Below are 14,552 nucleotides of genomic sequence, written 5' to 3'. Positions count from 1 at the left end.
TGAAAACGAGATTTGTAAAAGCTCAATATATATTTAACCACATATTTACTACCTGCTGTGGTTAGTCTGATGCAATTATAACATACACAGTGTGGAAAGGGAAAGATAGTAAGTTCACATTGGAGAAACCTGGCAGACTCCACCTTAACCAGGTGATATGGTTAATGTCAGCAGTGATATCTTGCCCCCGTATGATGTGAGGAAAAGGTCGCTTCGCCTTTGTGTTAGTCTCTCCACAAATCCATAGCCCCAAACTAGACAGAGAAGCATAAACTAGGGGAATTCTATAAATATATAATCTGTATTCATAAAAAGTTCCAAGGTCATGAAAAACAAGGAAAAAGTGAGAAACTGTCAAGATTTGGGAAGACTACAGAATCATAATGACTAAACACAACACTGTATCTAGTACTGGATCCTGGAACAGACAAAAATAGGAATGGAAAAATGGTAAAATTCTAATGAATTACACAATATAGTTAATAGTATCATAGCAATGTTATTTATTTTTTTTAGTTTTGTTAAATGTATTATAGTTAAATAACATGTAAACCTTAGGGGAAGTTAAGAAAAGGACATGTGGAAATTCTGTGAAGTCTCTGGAATTCTTCCTTAAATCTAAAATTATTTCAAAATATATTTTTAAATAAAGCATGGAGGAGAATAAACTCTGCAAAGTATGGAGGAGAGCAGTAGGGTTCTTTGTTTTCATAGGGAGGTCAGAGAAGTTCTGACACCATTGTCATATTGTATCTCCAGCAAAGAGGAAGCCAAGCCTGGGCCATGTCTACAAAACCCTGATGACAGAGTGAACAGCAGATAGAGGGAAACTGAGGCAAGATGCTGGCATGTTCAGGGAAAAGAATAACAGCAAAACCATCAAGGCAGGTAAGACAGGGATGAGGTCAGAGAGGAGCACTGGGAGTGGCAGGAGGGATCTGTTAGCCCTGGGGAAGAATCTGGGCTTTGCTGTGTCACCTGAAACCATCTTAGGTGTTTGAACTGTGGGGTGGCTTGCACTGTCTTGAAGGCAAGACCCTCTTCTGGTTTCTGAGAATAAAATGTGGATGGGCAAGGACTAAGGCAGCAGAGGCCACCTGAGATAGAAAAGGACAATAAAAACTACAGCAAAAGATGATGCTATCTGGGTGAGAGCAGTGGTGGAGAGGCAGTGAGGCCTCACAGATACCAGATAAAAGTATAATTTAGGGCCCCGGCACTGGTGGATATATGACATATGGGTTTAAGTGAAAGAGAGACAGCAGGGATGACAGCAAGAACACTTTCCTAAGCTACTGGTATGATGTGGTTGCCATTAACTGAAAAACAGAAAGATTGGAGAGGGAGAAGATTGCAAAGCAGAAGAATGGGAGAATAGTGATTCCAAATGACTCCCAGGTACAAAGGCTAAGTGACCCCACAGGCAACTGGACATCCCAGACTGTAGATCAGGAGTGTGGGACCAGGCTGGATATATACAATCATCAGCCATCAGCACAGTGATGCTATTTAAAGTCATCAGACTATATAAACTTCCCTCTGAAATAAGTTTAGAAAATAAAAACAAAGAAGAATGAAAACAAACTATCAAAGGAGTCTGCAAAGGAATGGTTCCTGATGTAGGAGGGTAAATGAGAGAATGTGGTGTTCTAGAAGCCAAATGAAGAGAGCTTTAGAACTAGACAAGAGTGGGGATGAACAAGGCCAATGATTACTCCAATATTAAATTAAGATGAAGGCTAAGAATTAAACTTTGGATCTAGGAAGAGGCCAATGGTGACTGACCATGGCAAAGTTGGGAGAAGGGGAAGATGGCTTGTATGAGTTCTACATAGAATTGGAGGAGAAGAATTGAAAACTATAAATATTGATATAAATTGGAAAAGAGAAATAGAGTGGCTTGAGGAGAATATATGGTAAAAAAAAAAAGGTATTATTTATTTTCGAGAAGCAAAAATTACAAAATAATAGTGAGGAGAAATTCTCAGTGCATGAGGGGGCATTGGTCAATGTCTAGAGGTATATCCGTGTGTAGAAGATGGTAGATAGATTCTAGTGAAAGGGGGAGGGTTTGGTGTGAAAGGGGCATGGGCAGTGAGCATGCCTATGGCATCAGGAGAGAAGGCCAGGGCATAGACACACACAGCATGCAGGTGGAGAGGTGTGGAGAAAATATGGAAGATCCCTTCTGATTGTTTTTGTTTTCTCAGTCTCAGTAGGAAGAAGGACCTCGACCAAAGAGTGAGCACTGGAGGTTTTGGAGGTTTGCAGGAAGAAAAGCTGTGAAATATTAAAAAAAAAATACCGTGGGAGCATCACCAGACTAGAGAACATGTTAGAATTTGGGGGCAACACTGAATACCTTCATGAAGTTACTGGTCATGAGTCAAAGTGAGACCAAAGCTTAGATACCCTAGCAGAAATCTTGTCTGGATGAGATGCTGGCGGTTGATCATTAGATTCATCACCTAGCCCAGGGCTGTTGGTTGATGCCTGAGACCCATGGAGGAAGGGACAAAGAATCATATGTAAAAAAGCAAAAGAAAACACTGCACCACTAAAAGCTTTGAAATGTTAACACTACTTTTAAAGCACGTAAACAAAAGATGAGAAGATGACCGTCTCTCCCCATCCCACTGCTCGTCATGGAGCACCTCAAAGAATCTCCTGCTTTGGCACTGGTGGAATTTTCAGCCTTACCAGGTGAAAGTGGTGGTGACCTGAGGAGGATTATGGGACCTGTGAGTGTGCACAAGCAGGAGGACACTGCTGGACCCACGAAGAGGAAAAGGATCAAGATGTGAACACCATGTGGTGACTGACTAGAACGTCTCACCACGAAGGTCCCTCTGAGAGTTCCCAGAAGGACCTGAATGTAGACTCTGTCGATAAAAGATTCATGAAGGTTTGCTGTGGGAGGAGGAATTCTAAACACAAACCTTGCTCTGGCTGGTACAGAAGGGAAAGTCAAAAAGATTTAAAGCACAAGTGGACCTGACACATCACTGCTTGCTTGAAGACAGAAGAAAACCCATGAGATGGAGTGCAGATAGTTATAAGATGCCAAGATTGGACCTTGGCTAACACCCAGCAAAGAAATAGACCCCATCCCTAAAACTGTGAGGAACTGAATTCTAGCAACCTGAATGAGCTTGGATGCAGACTTCTCCATAGAGCCTGCAGACAAAAAACCCACCTGGATAACAGTTTGATTTCAGTCTTCTGATACCCTGAGCAGAGAATCCACCCAAACTGGGAGCTCTTTGTTAATAAATGAGTGTTGTTTTAAGCCCCTAAATTTGTGGTAGTTTGTTATGCAACAACAGAAAACTAGTACACTAGTCTTCATACATCTCTAGTGCAGGGCCTCATGAGCTTTAGAACCAGGACATTCATGTCTGGTCGGTGGCACTCAGGGAACTCAGTGAACTGGGGCCGTGGGGCATCAGGTTCTCTCAGAGACATCAACGTACCTGGAAAATTGTGCTCATCTCCACAGTGATGGAGTTAGTTCCTGAGATCTTTTCCCCAAACTTGTTGGGTTAACCTTTGACCATGATTCAGTTTCAAAGCCATTATATTATATAGCATAATTCTATCCACAGACTCCCATTTACTTATAGAAGAATAGTAGGACTTTAATAGGCTGTGAAAAAGTTTTACAATGTTGATAATCACAAATGAGACCCTATTAACACTCATTATATCTGTGCCTCCAGTTCATTATTTCTTAGGATAATCAAATGAAGTTGTCACACAGAAGGACTATTGTTTTTATTGTGGAAATTACAGTTTTTTTTCCCCAGCTGGCATGTTAATTATCTCCAACCTAATCACCAGAAGATTCAAGGATTTAAAAAGGAATCAAACACACACACACACACACACACACACACAAATTTTAACTTTAAGACAATACAAATCTGGATCTAGCCAAGTTGGAGAAGCCTCAGCATCTGAAAGGTGAAAAGAAGGTGCACTTACTGGGGAATAACACAATGATGAGTTCCTTGGGTCTTCAATTTCTTCCCATATGCTCTGGAGAGAGTGCTGCGGAAGCCTCCAATCAGGACCACTAAGTGGCACAGACAAAACAAAACAAGAAGCCTGCTCTCCCAACCAAAGGATTGGAAAAGAATGGTCTAACAGCAGAAAACCTTGCTGGCAATACCCACCCAACTGCAATGAAATACCAGGATGGTTCCAGTGGAGTCCATCGGGGAGCAGATTATCTACTTCATATCCACTGAACAGAAGCAGCCATGCTTTGATGTTCTTGCCTGCTGGTATTACTGGCACCAACAAAGGAGCTCATCTTCTATTTCCCATCTGGCAAAAGTAGGCATTATGATTTTCACTTTGGAGTGGTAGCAACAGACAAAGTAGGAAGCTGTTCTCCATCCCCTGCCTGACAAAAGGAAATAATTTTACAGTTCCCTTGGCAATGTAGTATCAATGGGGTCCAGAGGGAACCTGAGCCCCCACACCCACCCAGCATGCAAAAGATTTACCAAGACAGTGTGAAGCAGAGCTAGTGTCATCTTTGCAGCCCTGATGGCACTGGAGTTCAGTAGGAAGCTGAGCCTCCACCTCAACTCAATAAGAAAGAGTCCCACACACTGAGAGGCAAGGTGAGTGTCACCTTCCCTACCCTGGAGTCACTGGAGACAAGTAGGAAGCTGAGCCACCACTGCAAGCCAGAATCAACACACTGACAAGATAGTAGAGTCCAGGCTAATCAGCACTTCCATTTCACATACTTCTGTTGTCAGCAGGGCCCAGCAGGCAACTGAACCTCTACGCTGCCCCACCTACAATGAGACTGAGTGAGGTCATGCCAATAAGCAATTAGGAATTGTCTGGAAACAAATGAAAACCTTAAAAATTTCAGGAAAGGAAAAGAAGTTATGAGAAACAACCAAATGGTTATGGGGGGTAAGATGGTGGACCGAAGGCACCACCAGCCAGAGCATCTCTATAGAAGGAGAAGTTTTAGATGAAAGAGAAAAAACAGACAGACAAATGTAGATAAGAAAGGGGGCTTAAGGAAGTGTTCCTGAACCCACAGGAGACTCCAGGGGAAGAGGAGGAAGAGCAAGATTGGAAGGAGAAAGGCATCGATGGGAATTAAGCCCAGTGAGGCTAGGAGTCCAGGCAGAAGGGTACCTGGATCCAGTACCATACCCCTCCCTTGTATCTCAGACTCTTCCTGGGCTCTTGAGGTGCTGGAGAGACATTCTGTTGACGCAAGCCCAGACAATGCTGCTCCCAGTGAGTGGAGAGCTGCTTTCAAAAAGGGCACCAGACTCCCAGCACCGCTTAGTGCATCTCATGCCGCACAGACCCAAGCAAGATGGGAGATTCCACATTGCTTTTTGACACACCTGCTGCCTTTGTCTTCACCAGGGTGCCCCAAACATTCTGGTTCCATCTTCCTCATCCCAACACAGACATTTCTCAACTCTGGCCCAGACTGCAGGAGCCACATGAGTGCAGTGGGTCCTGGATGATGAGAGTGATTCCACACACCCGTCATTCTGGGTGGACTGCCTCCCAGAGAGAGGTTTGAAGAAGACGAGAGAGTGGACTTTCCTCCACCTAGACTCTTTTTCTTCCCTTCCCCTCCCCCTCCCATGGCTACTGAGAGAAAAAATTGAGCCACCACACAGAGGCTCCCACAGGGAATGGAGCTCATACCTTTTCTCTGGAGGTCCTGTAGCAGAAAAAAGAGGTGCTTGGACTGTGAGTGCACTGCCTGCTGGCCATTCCTGGTACTGTTGCTGGTGACTTCAGCAGAGTGGGACACAGCCCGAAGTGGAGGGACATTGATCCAGCTTGAGCATCCCAGGAGGGACTTGGGAACAGTATGCTTCTCCCTGCTATGTTCAGGGATTGATCTCCAGGGCCCAGAGGATGGGCCCACATGTCAGATCCAGTACACTCAGGTCCCAATCACAAAACCCAGGGGCAAGAGGGGATATTTGTGAATAATTCTCATGAGCTGTGGATGCCTGCAGGGGCAGATTGGGAGAGAGTGCAGTTTGGGTTCACACCTATGGTGTACATGTGGGGGCACCCCTCCTCCCCCAGAAGGGCCCCATTCCCAGCTCTGGCTGGGATCCTGGACAGGGAAACTCCCAGTCCCCATCACAGTCATAGTACAACAAGGCTGGCTTGAGGTCCTGCCTGCCAGCAGAGGCTTGGAAGAAACCACAGAATAGGGGAGGGTGGAAAGAAGTGAAGTTTGTTCCAGACTACCTGATTCAGGGTCTCAGACAGCCCTGCCTCCACACACAGACTTTCTGGCTGAGTAGGCCCTACTTCAGCCCATCCCTGGCAGCTGTGCCCAAAGGCAGAAATTTGACCCCTGCTAAAACTTCTGTGGAATTTTAGTGCAGGTTCACGAAACCAAGTCACACCCAGCCTCACTCCCCTACCTGGACCTGCTGAAGTGTAAAATAAGGACACATCTGCCAGTTCCAGAGCCCCACCCACCATCTGGGACACTAGAGTTCTTCTGAGTAACTAGAGGAGGTCCCAGGAACCAAAAACAACACTGAAGCTTGTTCTTCCCAGCAAGCAACACCTACGGATAGGGAGGTCAGTTTACATGCCCTTTTACTACATTTACTGACTCACCATACAGGGTGTGGTCAGTTCTCACACAGAAGCATGACCTCAGGGCTCAGATATTAAACTCGGTATATGTCATTATCGAAACAAAAGAAAATCGAAAGGTTTTACCTCCAAAGAGGTAAAAATTGCTCCATACGAGAAAGAATCAGCAAAAGAACTCTAGAAGTATGGAAAATAAAAGCTAAAGAACACCCAGGAAAGGCTTCACCAGCACTCTAGCAATGGATACCAACCAAAATCATAACACTGAAATGACTGGTGAATAATTTTGAACATGGATTGTAAGAAACCTCAATGCAATTCAATAAAATATGGAAATACAACACACAAAAAAAGCCAAAGTGCAGGAAATGAATGAAAAATTCACTAAAGCAGTTCAAGTATTAAAGAAAAATCAAACAGAACTTCTGGAGATGAAAAATTCATTCAAGGAATTACAAAACACAGTAAGAAGCCTTAAGAACAGGTTAGGTCAGGCAGAAGAAAGAATCCCAGAGCTTGATGATACCACCTTTCAATTAAATCAGTCAGTCACAGAGAGAGAACAGAGAAATAAGGGAAATAAACAAAGCATACAAAAATATGGAACTATGATAAGAGGCCTAACATAGGAATCATAGGCATTCCTGAGGGGGCAGAAGAAAATACACAATGGTTAGATAATTTAATTGAGTGAATGATTGAGGAAAATTTCCTTGACCTTGCTAGAATTCTAGATATCCAGGTACAAGAACCTCCTAGGACCCCTGGCGGAGCCATGATGAAGAGGAAAACACAACACATAGTCATCAGAGTGGAGAAATTAAACATGACAGAGGTGCTCTTATGAGCTGTAAGGGGAAAGCAGTAAGTAGCTTACCCAGGGAAACACATCACACTAACTGCAGACTGCTCAAGTGACACCTTACAACTGGGGCTCTACTCTCACTCTTCTCAAAGGAAATAAGGCCCAACTAGAATTTTGTATCCTGGAGAACTAAGTTTCATATATGACGGAGAAATAAAATTGTTCTCAGATAAGCAATCTCTGAGGGAGTTGTTCAAGACAAGACCTGCCATGCAGGAAGTACTCAGAACTGCATTAGTCATGGATCAGCACAATAGAACTCATCAGTGTAAAATTACCCAAAAGCTAAAGGTTAAAGGCCAGATACCACAATGGCACAGAGATAAAACAAAGCAACAGAAATCTAATCAACAGGATGCACAGATCCGACCCACTTATCAAATATTTCAATAAATATGAATGACTTGAACTGCCCACTGAAGAGACATAAATTAGGTGAATGAATACATATACATATGCCAAGTAACATCTATCCTCAGGAAATACATCTAACTCACAAAGACTCATTCAGACTCAAACTGAAGACATGGAAAACAATATTCCATGGAAAGGAAAACCAAAAGAAAGCTGGTGTGGCAGCTCTCATATCGAATAACTTAGTCTTCAAATCAACAAAAGTAATGAAAGACAAAGATGGTCATAATATAATGGTAAAAGGAACAATTCAACAAGAAGACATAACAATTCTAAATATTTACATGGTCAACAGAGCTGCACTCATATTCATGAAGCAAATACTACTTCATCTAAGCAAAATGATAAATGGCAGCACCATAATAACTGGGGTCTTCAAAACCCCTTTCACAGAACAGAACAAATCCTCCAAATAAAATATAAACAAAGAAACAATGGACTTAAAGTGAACTCTATGAGAAATGATCCTAACAGACATTTACAGAACATTTTACCCAAAAACTGCTGAGTATACATTCTTCTCATCAGCTACTGGGACATTCTCTAAGCTTCACTATATCCTAAGCAATAAAACATGTCTCAACAATTCTTTTTAAAAAATGCAAATTATACCATGTATCCACTCAGACCACAATGGAATAAAATTAGAAATCAGCTCCAACAGAAACAATCATCTCTACACAAATTCATGGAAACAAAACAACATACTTCTGAATGATACTCAGGTCAAGGAGGAAATTAAGATGGAAATCAAAAGATTCTTTGACCTAAATGATAACAAGGACACAAGTTATCAAAAATCTGTGGGACACAGCTACTGCAATCCTGAGAGGAAAATTATAGTCATACATTCTTTTTTCTAAAATACAGAAAGATCACAAATCAACAATCTAATGAATCATCTCAAAAAACTGGAAAAGGATGAGCAAACCAATTCCAAACCCGACAGATGAAAAGAAATAAGAAGGATCACAGCAGAACTAAATGAAATCAATAATAAAAGACCTATACAAAAGATTTATGAAACAGAAAGTTCATTCTTTGAAAAGAAAAGAAAACTGGCATGATCCTGACTAGATTGGCAAGATCCTCACTAGAACCAGAAGCACAAAAGTCAGGGTGCTAATAAGCTCAGTCAGGAATGAAAAAGGAGAAATTACAACTCATACCATGGAAATACATAATATCATGTATGAATACTATGAAAATGTCTATGCAGGTAAACTTGTAAGTGTGGAGGAAATGGACAAATTCTTAGAATGACAATGCTTCCCTAGGCTCAATCAGGAAGAAATAGAATTCCTGAACAGACCAATATCAAGTACTGAAATTGAAGCAGCAATAAAAACTTTCCTAAACATAAAAGTCTCAGACCAGACGGCCTCACAGCTTAATTTTATCAGACCTACGAAGAAGAACTGGTGCCTATACAGCAGAAATTATTCCACAATATTGAGAAGGTAGGATTCCTCCCCAACACAGTTTACAAAGCCAACATCACTCTGATCCCAAAGCCATGAAAGGACTCGCCAAAAATAGAAAATTACAGACCAATATCCATTATGAATATACATTCAAAAAATGTCAAGAAAATCCTAGCAAATCTAATTCAGCTACTCATCAAATAAATAATCTATCATGATTAAGAGGGCTTCATCCCAAAAATGCAGGGATGTTTCAACATACACAAACCTATAAATGTAATTCACCACATAAACAGAAGTGTAAGCTAAGACCATATGATCCTCGCAGTAGATGCACAGAAAGCATTTGATAAAATTTGGAACACTTTTATGATAAGAACGCTTAACAAAATAAGCATAGATGGGACTTACCTCAAAATGATAAAAGCCGTATAGGACAAACTCTCTGCCAACATTATACAGCATGAGGAAAATTTGAAAGATTTCCTGCTCAGAACTGGAACCAAACAATATTGCCTTCTATCACCAGTTCTGTTCAACATAGTGCTTGGGTTCCTAGCCAGGGCAATTAGATAAGAGAAAGAAAGCAAGCCAATACAAATGGGGGCAGAAGATGTCAAACTACTGTGCTTTGCTGGCAATATGATATTTTATCTAGACCCCGAAGATTCAGCCAAGAGATTATTGCAATTGATAAGTTCAGCAAAGTCTCAGGTTACAATATTAATGTACATAAATTGGTAGCATTCATATACGCAAACAACAGGCAAACAGAGATCCAAATCAAAGACTCCATACTTTTCACAATGGCAACAAGGTAAATAAAATACCCAGGAATATATTCACCTAAGCTGGTGAAAGAGCTCTACAGGGAGAACTACAAAACACTGAGCGAGGAAATAGCAGAGGACATAAACAGATGGAAAGCCACACCATGCTCATGGTCATACTGCTCAAACTGATCTACAGATTCAATGCAATCTCTATTACAATACCAACAACATTTTTTGCATATCTCAAAAAAATAAATGAACACTTTATATCAAACAAGAGAAGACCCCCGTATAGAAAAAGCAACCTTAAGCATAAAGAAAAAAATGGAAGGCACCAATTTAGCAGTCTTCAAGCTATCCTACAAGGCTAGAGTATCCAAAACAGTATGGTACTTGCACAAGAACAGAGACATAGACCAGTGGAACAGGACTAAAAACCCAGATACAAAACCATCCAGATAGAGCTATCTGCTCTTTGATAAACAAGAAACATACACACAGTGGGAAAAAGAATACCTATTCAATAAGTGGTACTAGGAAATTTGGATAGCCACATGCAGAAGACTCAAACAGGAACTGCCCTTTTTGCCTCTCACAAAAATCAATTCACAATGGATTACAGACTTACACCTAAGGCATGAAACCTTAAGAATTCTAGAAGAAAATGTTGGAAAAACTCTCACAGACATCAGCCTAGGCAAAGAATTAATAAAGAAGACCCCAAAAGCAATCATGGCATCAGTGAAAACAAACAAATGGGACCTTATCAAATTAACAAGGTTCTGCACAGCCAAGGAAACTCCCATGAGAGCAAACAGACAATCTAGAGAATGGGAGAAAATATTCACATGCTACACATCCAATAAAGGGCTGATAACCAGAATCTATATCGAACTCATCAAACAAATCCATACAAAGTGGTCAATGACATGAACAGAAACTTTTCAAAAGAAAAGACTAATGGCAGACTAGTGGCCAACACACATCTTTAAAAAGTGGTGAACATCTCTTATCCTCAGGGACATGCAAATAAAAACCACTATGAGATATCACTTAACTCCAGTGAGAACGGCTTTTATCAAAAAGTCCCAAAACAACAAATGTTGGTGTGGATACCAAGAGATAGGAACACTCATATACTGCTGCTGGGACTGGAAACTGATACTACCCTCTATGGAAAGTACCATAGTGATAACTCAGAGAACTAAAAGTAGAACTATCATTTGATCCAGCAGTCCCACTATTGGGCATCTACCCAAAGGAAAAGATATTCTATGAAAAAGACATCTGCACTCGAATGTTTATAGCAGCATGGTTCACAACTGCAAAAATATGAAAACAATACAAGTGCCCATCAATACATGAGCAGATTTAAAAAATGTGGCAGATGTGTACCGTGGAGTACTAGTCAGCCGTATAAAAAAATTAAAAATGATTAACTACCTATTCTATTATATTGGATGGAGCTAGAGTCCATTTTTTTAAGTGAAATATCATAAGAATGGAAAAACACCACAGGCACTCACCATTAAATTCGTACCAAATGATCAACACTAATGTGCACATATGGGAAGAAACATTGATAGGGTGTTGAGCAGGTAGGAATGGGGAAGAGGGATTAGGTAAATCCACAAATAGTGGCTATGGTGCATACTCCCTAGTGAATGGGCACTGTTTTGGGACAGTGCAAAAGCAATTATGTAATCAAAGCCTTTGTAACCCTATAATACTCCGACATACAAAATAAAAACAAGGAACCAAATGGAAATTGTAGATTTTAAAACTATAATAACTAAGTTAAAATTTGGGGGATAAACTCAATAGTAAAAGGGAGAAGATAGAATAAATGAACTTCAAAGCAAATCAATAGAATTTCCCTATTTTGAACAATAAAGAAAAAAACAGATATAAAACAGAACAAACAAGACAGCCGCGGGGACCCATCAGACAGCATCTGTATCATCAGAGACCCAGGGAAAAAAAGAAAGTCGAAAGAGACAGTAGGACTGAAAAAAATATTCAATGAAGTAATATCTGAAAATATCACAAATTTGGCAGACAAAACCCTACAGATTCAAGTATCTAAGTGAATTCTACATAAGATAAACCCAAAGAAGTCCAGATCAAGACATGTCCTTTAAAACCTTCTGAAAACTGAAAAATGAAGACAGATAAAAACTCTTCAAAGCATGCCCAAGAGAAATGATGTAGACTGATGGAGAGATATGGATTCAAATGACAGATTTCTCATTCAAAACCATGGAGGATGGGAGGAAGAGGCCTAACATTTTTAAATTGCTGAAAGAAAAGAACTATCAGCCACTAAATCTGCATCCAGCAAAATTCACACTCAGAAAGGAAGGGCAAATAAAGGCGTCCTCAGATGGAGGAAACTAAGACAAGTTGTGCTTAGCAAACCTCCTCTTACCAATGTATAGAGTGAGTTCTCTAAACAGAAAGGAGCTGGTATCAGAAGAATGCTTGGAACCTCAAAAAGAAGAACATCAGAATGGGAAAATAGGGGAGGATAAAATATGCTTCTTCCCATACGTTTTTGAATGATATTTGATGTGGCATCCAGTGCAACAGGGGCGTCACTTAGCACCATTCCATTTTAAAAAGTAAAAAGCTGAAGGAAGCTAAATGGAAATAAGGTTTCTACATTTCACTTCAAATGGTAAAACATCCACACCAGTGGACTCTGATAAGTTGTGCATGTATAATAATAATTAAAGTCACCACTAAGAAAATTATAAAAGATATATTATCAAAAACACTGTAAAAAAAATCAATATCTAATCCTAAAACTCCTGAAGTATCCAACAGGAGGGTAAGGAAAGAGATGCAGAGGAAAGAGCAAGATAATTAACAAACAGAAAACAAATCAAAAAGTAGCACACACCTGACCCTTAAGCATATAACAATTCCCTTGAATGCAAATAGTGGGCATGTGTCAATTAAAAGATAATACCAAAGTGGAGTGGGAAACAGCATGATTCAACAAAATTTATGCTGCCTGTTAATGAACGCACTTCAAATTTAACAGCATAGTTACAGCGAATGTAAAAGGATGGAAGTGATAAACTACGCAACCTCAGTTCTCTTTAAAAACTAATATGGCTATGTTAATATGAGATAAAGTAGACTTCAGAGCAAAAACAATTACTAGACATAAAGAGGTACATCACACAATAATGGAAAGGCCAACAAACAAGCAAGACATAAGAGCTGTTTAAATGTGTACACAATATGGCCTCTGTACACATGAAGTACAAACTGACAGAACTCAAAAGAGAAACAGATAAATGCACAATTTTACCTGAGGACTTCACCACCCTACTCTAGTAATCTACAGACAGAAGATCAGCACAGGCGTAGAACAAGTGCATAACACTCTCAGCCCCCACAAGTGGGTAGTCATAGAACAGTCCACCCAATAATAGCAGATGAAACTTTTTTTCCAATAATCCATGATGAATTCACAAAAATAGTCCATATTCTAAGTCATAAAATAAACTTCAAGAAATTTAAAACCATTGAAATCATACAAGTACGTTCAATTAAAATAATTGAATACACCTGGAAATTATGAGAAAGATAACAGAAATTCTCCAAACAGTTGAGAATTAAATAGTACCCATCAAAGAAAGGCATGGGTCTAAGAAGAAAACTGAAAGGAATATAGAATACATGAAACTGGATGAAAATAAAAATATAACTAATGAAATTATGTGAACGCCACTTAAACAGTGCTGAAGATGACATTTATTGCACTAAGTACCTACGTTATTATAAAAGGAAAAGTTCAAATCAATAGTCCTAGTTTAAGAAACTAAAAAAGAACAAGAGAAACTGAAAATAAGAATGAGGAGGAAATAGTGAATATAAGAAGAAAAATAATTATATGAAAAAACAGGAAAATAATAAGAAATCAAGAAAACAAGTAGCTAGTTCTTAAAAAAATAAATAAAATCAACAAAAATCTGACAAGACCGAGAAAGATAAAAACAGAGAAGATACAGATCACTAATATCAGACATGAGCAGCAAAAAAGGCAGATGTTACAGCCATTAAAATGATAACTAATGAATGCTACAAAAAATGTCATGCTCATCAACTTAACTATGTATAACAAATGGAGCAATTTCTCAAGAACCACAAATTATCCAAACTGAGCCAATATTAAATAGATAACCTGAATAGCTCCATAACTATTTAAGAAACAAATGGCATTTGGAATAAAACAGCTCCCTCTCCCCAAAGTCTCTAGGCCTAGAGGGTTTCACTGGAGAATTTTAACCAACATTCAAGGAATTAACACCAGGGTTATACAAACTCTCCTAAAAAATTGAAGAAGACAATTACTTACCAAATAGTTTTATAAAGCCAGTATCACCTTCACATCAAAACCAGACAAAGACAGCAAAAGAAAAAAAGAGAACAACAGACCAAAGGATG

General features: G+C 39.8%; 1 protein-coding gene and 1 long non-coding RNA gene across 2 annotated transcripts in view; one reads left to right on the top strand and one right to left on the bottom strand.

Annotated features, from left to right (window-relative positions):
• LOC123629265 (ankyrin repeat domain-containing protein 26-like) overlaps positions 1–14,552 on the bottom strand; it is a 53,248-nt gene that overhangs the window by 6,573 nt on the left and 32,123 nt on the right. The window lies entirely within an intron of this gene.
• LOC123629259 lies at positions 478–3,298 on the top strand. The gene is made up of 2 exons (XR_006731957.1): positions 478–888; positions 2,211–3,298. It is a non-coding gene; the product is annotated as an uncharacterized LOC123629259 (long non-coding RNA).

The sequence above is a fragment of the Lemur catta genome, unplaced genomic scaffold (assembly GCF_020740605.2).
Source record: "Lemur catta isolate mLemCat1 unplaced genomic scaffold, mLemCat1.pri scaffold_106_ctg1, whole genome shotgun sequence".
Lineage (NCBI taxonomy): Eukaryota > Metazoa > Chordata > Mammalia > Primates > Lemuridae > Lemur > Lemur catta.
The sequence above is the reverse complement of the archived record's forward strand: the minus strand, read 5'-3'. Positions and strand labels throughout refer to the sequence as shown.